Source organism: Lissotriton helveticus, chromosome 12 (genome assembly GCF_964261635.1).
Source record: "Lissotriton helveticus chromosome 12, aLisHel1.1, whole genome shotgun sequence".
NCBI lineage: Eukaryota > Metazoa > Chordata > Amphibia > Caudata > Salamandridae > Lissotriton > Lissotriton helveticus.
This window is the reverse complement of record NC_136073.1, coordinates 834,043,204-834,049,203: the sequence shown is the minus strand read 5'-3', so window position 1 is coordinate 834,049,203 and position 6,000 is coordinate 834,043,204.

Here is a 6,000-nt window from a genome sequence, read left to right as displayed (position 1 = left end):
CTCTATCTGGGGAGTGGCTATTCTAAACCAAAAGGGATTTCGCTGTGTGCCTTTAAAAACTTTGACCGACCGAGCTGGGAGGTGGGCAATAGCCCAGGTAGAAATACAAAGCGAAAAGTATGTCATATGTGGTGTATATGGCCCTAATCTAGATGAACCACTTTATTTTGATTTGGTAAATATGGAACTTCTAAATTGGGAAGGAGAAAATATGATCTTGGGAGACTTTAACTGTATTATGGATTACAACATAGATACTAGCAGACAGACACCGAATCGTAGAATGAATAGATCAAGAGCAGCCATAGTAGAAATGGGGAGGTTACATCTAGTGACGGATCTGTGGAGATACTTACACCCTAACACAGCAGGATACACTTATTATTCATCTCCGCATCAGTCATATTCAAGAATCAACATGGTATGGGTTTCCAACGGTATTGCTACAACAGCTGAGATGACGATATGCCCACGTATAACCTCTGACCACAATCCCCTTATGTTAAAATTTCAAGCTGCACCAGCAGAAATGATTCGCAAAACTTTTACTTTCCCAGAATATTTACTTACAGACGAGATTTATGTAGAGACTATTAGCAAGCAGCTCAAGCTCTTTTTTCAGGAAAATAAGGATACATCTACACCTATTATAATATGGAATACTTGGAAAGCAGTGGTTCGAGTCCTGACATTAAAATACATACTACAGCTAAATAAAAAAAGCAAGACCAAACACCGCAGGGTATTTTGCTAATGAGACAGGCTGAAGAGGCTCATATGCAAGCAGTTTGGTCCGCTTCATCTAACCAACAGGAGTTGTTACGAGATTTAATAGATCGAAGGGTAGCAGCTAAAATGGTATTTAGGGAAAGAATGATCAATAGACTTAATAAATACTGTGCTATACAATATGAGTTTGGTGAGCATATGGGAAAAGTCCTTGCTCATAAAGTAGCCGACGATCAGGCTAAAACCCATATTAAAGCAATCAAATCAGCAAATGGGACTACATATACGGAACCAAAAGGGAATTTAGAAAAAAAATGTTTTATCAGAAGCTATATACTTCTGAAACTACTCCTAATGATTTAGATATACAACACTATTTTCAGAATATACACTTGCTAAAATTAAAAGAAGAAGATACTGCTATTATGGGTAATGACATCAGCAATGAGGAAATATTATTAGCAATATCTGCGCTCCCTTTGGGAAAAGCTACAGGGGAAGATTCGATACCTCTAGAATTTTATAAAGTTATCAATGAGCACTTAATCAAACCATTTAGAGAGGTAACTCAATATATCGGTTACAATGGAGTGGTACCAGAATCTTAGAATTTGACACGAATAGTCTTCTTTTTAAAGAAAAATAAACCCCCCACTGAGTGTGGCTCTTATAGGCCCATCTCGCTTATCAATTCAGATGCCAAAATATTAGCTAAAATCTTTGCTACTCGATTAGCACCAGCAATGACTGAGCTTGTCTCAGTCCACCAACATTTGTTTTATTCAAGGTAGGGAGACTACGACTCATATAAATACTGCTATCACTGCCTTTGATCTCGCAGAAAAAAGAGGGATTCAACTGGGTATGTTGCTTTTGGATGCACAAAAGGCGTTTGATAGGGTGGATTGGAAGTTTTTATGGGTTGTACTGGAGAAGGTGGGTATAGGGGAAAGATTTAAACAGTGGATTCAGGCTTTATATGGTAATCCTCAAGCAAAACTAATGAATTTAGGAGCCCAATCGGAAATATTTTCAATCTTCCGTGGCACTCGACAAGGATGCCCACTCTCTCCCCTTGTATTTGCCCTTTATATTGAACCATTTATTTTTTCATTACAATCTAATCCTCAAATCATCCCATTATGGCAGGGTATAAACTCATTAAAGGTAACGGCCTATGCAGATGATTTAGCTATATTCTCACCCGAACCAATTAGTGCAATGGCAGAAATAGAAAAAGAAGCAGATAGATTTGGAGTAGTAGCCGGCTACAAGCTTAATACACATAAAACGCAGGTGTTGGTAAACTTCACTACCGGGGATTGTCTAAGAGGGGTATACTGTTGCTGCGTATCTGGGGGGTCAGAATATCTTCACAGATCAGCCAAATAATGTCATTAAACTATGAACTATTGAATAAAGAAACAGCTATCCAGCTAAAAAAATGGCACAAACTCCCAATTGGTATTATCGCCCGCGCTAACATAATCAAAATGAAAATACTCCCAAAATGTTTGTATCTCTTCAGATCTATTCCTCTACGGGTCCCCGATAGTTTTTTAAAAAGATTAGATGGTCTTTTCAGTAGCTTCCTATGGGGCTATAGGAAGGCACGCAGAGCAATGGATCTATTGAAGTGTTCTTTTGAACAGTGGGGTATAGACTTCGAAGACTTTAAAATGTACTTTTGGTCTGCTTTTACAGCTCGCTTCCAGAGCCTATTAAATCCTTCTTGTACCACCTTTTTTCATCAACTTCTATTGGCAGAAAATAGTACGATGTATATTTACAAAACCACTGATCCTAACTACTTTAAACGGGTAAAATTCAAGACCCTACGGGACACTATCTCCATCTGGAAAGCTATTCTCACCAGTCGCGACCATTCTTACTATCATGACAAACTCCCTCTGTGGGGGAATCCAATTTTCCCTGAGATTTTGCACGATGCTGTACTACGACAATGGGCGGATTTGGGGATTTTTTCACTTGGGGATTTATTTGATCACAGGGAGGTTTGTCTCATTTGAGAAACTGCTAATTTTGTTTACTCTACCAGGTCATATGTTTTTTAAATATCTGCAAATTAAGAGCTTTCTGGTGACGCATCTCAAACTGACCAATGTAGCTGAGTCAGATTTATGGGACTTATTATATCAAGATAGCGCCAAGTTCAAGATTAGTCGTATGTATAAGATTCTTGCCAGTTTTAGAAAGGGGGATGGCAATAAATTAGCCCATAAATGGAGCACGATACTTGGGAAGGAGGTCTCGGAAAACGATATAGAGCAAAGTTTATGTGTAGTAAAGAAATCAGTACATGCCACTAATCTACAAATGCAGCAGTTTCGTACTATCTGTACCCTGTATTATACACCAGAGAGAATAGATAAATGGGTCAATATTGGGACAGTTAGCACACGCACAAAATCTCCCAAATGTGATCTTTATGCTGCAAACTTGATACATATGTTTGTGGAGTGCCCTAAATTGAAAGATTTTTGGCAACAGATAGGTCAAATTTGCTCCCAGAAATTAGGGATTGACTTCTCCCCTACAGCGAGGGATATTATGTTGGGACCTGATATGTTTAGTCATCAACAAAATCAGCTATTATTGATCTTGCCTGTAGTAGCAAGATTGGTCATCGCCAGAGCTTGGATCAGCTTATACTCTCCAAGTATCAGCGAGTGGTGGATGGTGCTGAAGGAGATATACTCAATGGAACACATGTTGGCGAATGCTAGGGTTTTACAAGCCCAGAATAAACTCGAATCTATATGGGGACTCATATTGGAATGTTTTTGATTAGCAATTTAGCATAATTACTTAAGTATCTATTGTCTCTTGTTTTGTCTTATTCCTGCTTTATACAATCTCAGTGTTTCCTTTTTTCCTTTCTCTCATATTCCTTTTTTTTTGTTATAAGATATATGTAAACCTGCCTATGATTGAAAAACTTTTTTTTCTTGTACTTGCTGACTTGTTGAATAATAAAGATATTAAAAAAAAAAAGAATTTCATAATAGTTACTTAAAGGAGCACATTTCAACTTTTTGTGAGAAATAGAGAATTTATATTTATAGAATGGGGAACCAGCACAGCTAGGAGGGAGGTGATAACTAGACTCTGCAACACATGTATAATTTCTGCGTTGCCAGTATACTTTATGGAATACATCAGTATTTTTATTCTCCAATAACATTTAGATAATTATTGAGTTTTCACACACCATGTGATGTTTTTCAATTTTTTTTTCACCTTCACTGTGAATAGTGTTTTTACTGCACAGAAAGAAGATTGTATTGCCAACTGAACCCAACTAAGGCAAACACACATGAACAATTCACACAATCTGCTATATTTTTTCATGCTGAAAAATAGAGGTAGATGGTTTTTCCACTGCAGGGTCACATTTTGTAGAACTTTTCTGTGCACAGTATAATTTTGTTAGAAATGTTCAGACCTGAAGTTCTGATGTGCCAGTTCCATGGATTCGCAAGAGAGCCCACTAAAATCGTGTGCACTTTGAGATAGTTCTCCGTCAAGAAGCTTTGGTTATAACAGTTACAGTGTAACATAATGTGAAAAAGGGTTGAGAAACTATGGAGAAATCTGGCAGATAAAGAGCTGCAACACGTATGCCTCTGGAATGTATTTTCCCCTGTCAGCATCATGTGGGTAAGTATTTATGAGAAGCAGAAGAAGAACAAAGTCTAATTCAACCGTGGGAAAACCTTCTGTGGAAGCCCATAACATTATTTAGTCTCTTGGGCCTTTCACTATTTTGAGAGATGAGTGGACGAAGGTAAACTCAAATTCAAATCTTCAAAAATGCTCATATAATAAGTTGTTAGGGCCTCATAACCTGAAGACATGTATAGACAACTGTCATAAGACTAACAGACAGACAGGTTTCTGTGAATAGTCAAACAAAATTTGTACAGATTTATTTACTCCAATTACAACTTCTGGGGTGGATTGTTGCAGCTGCTTTGGATGGTATAATAGTGTTGCTTGCTGCAGAAACAAATAATTGTGTATATTGGAGTGCGTGTGCTTTAATGCTTCTGCAAATCTTCAAACAGTGTTATAACAATAAGGGACCGGTGACATTTTTTTAATATAAAAATAAATTAGATAAAGTAAGGTATCCTATATTAACACTGCACATTGTTTCTACGTCTAGTATGCGTTAGGTATGCAGTTGATTTGGAAACAAGAAAGGGATGAGATATTTCGCTGCGATGAAACTGATTCTTGTAAGGAAAAGAAAAATATAAATTAGGAAAATTATAATGTAAAAGGTTTGCAGTTCATCACAGAATAACACCTATCTCATAAACTAATTGCCACAGTTCATCACCCACGTAGAGATTGTTAAAGTTATCAGACCTAGTGGCAGAAGTACATCAGAGTGATTGATTTATGCCAAGTGTATGGCACATGAAAATACATTCTATAAATCATGTATGTTCTTACTAAGAGATTTAGTGACCTTGTTGCAGAGGAGTAAGAGTTAGAAATGGGCTTTGGAGGAGGCAATGAAGTGGATCCGGGCACTATGATGTGTTCACCTATAGAATGTAATATATTCATAAAGATTCAGCATTTACTCATGGTATCCTGAGTTGATGAGTTCACTTTGAAAGATACTATACAAAAAACTCTTGTTTTGATGTGCACATTAAAGACATCTGAAGGGCATTTTATTGCTGTAACTTGTAAGGATTGGATTGAGTTTCATTTTCTTCACATCTGTTGGAAGATCAATTTGCAGAAATCTTTTCCAAAGGTCACCATAGCTTGAGATAGCACACCACAAATTAATAGTTAATTTAAAACTAGCATTCTACCTATCAATTTTTGTATGCCTTAAGCAAGTGCCCATTTTCTAACGGCACTCGTTTGTCTCACACTGTTCATGTAGTATCTCACTATTATGTTAATTCTGCTCTCTCCTCCTCTTTAGCTCAGCATGAGAGAATATTCAAAATGTTCAGTAGACATTCATAGATGGAGAAGTCGGGAAACATCCTTTACAACGCAACTTTTACCATGCAGTGCCTTTACGACGCAACTTTTACAACGGAAACCATTACAACGCATTGCGCTGGGGGGCGCTCTAGGATAGGGAATAGATTTAATTTACTATCCAACACCTTCCCTACTATCCACGGGGACTGGAGTTGAAATAGTAAATTAAACTATTCACTATCCAGCACCCCAAAACGCTATGCGATGTAAAGGCATGCGTTGTAAAAACCACGT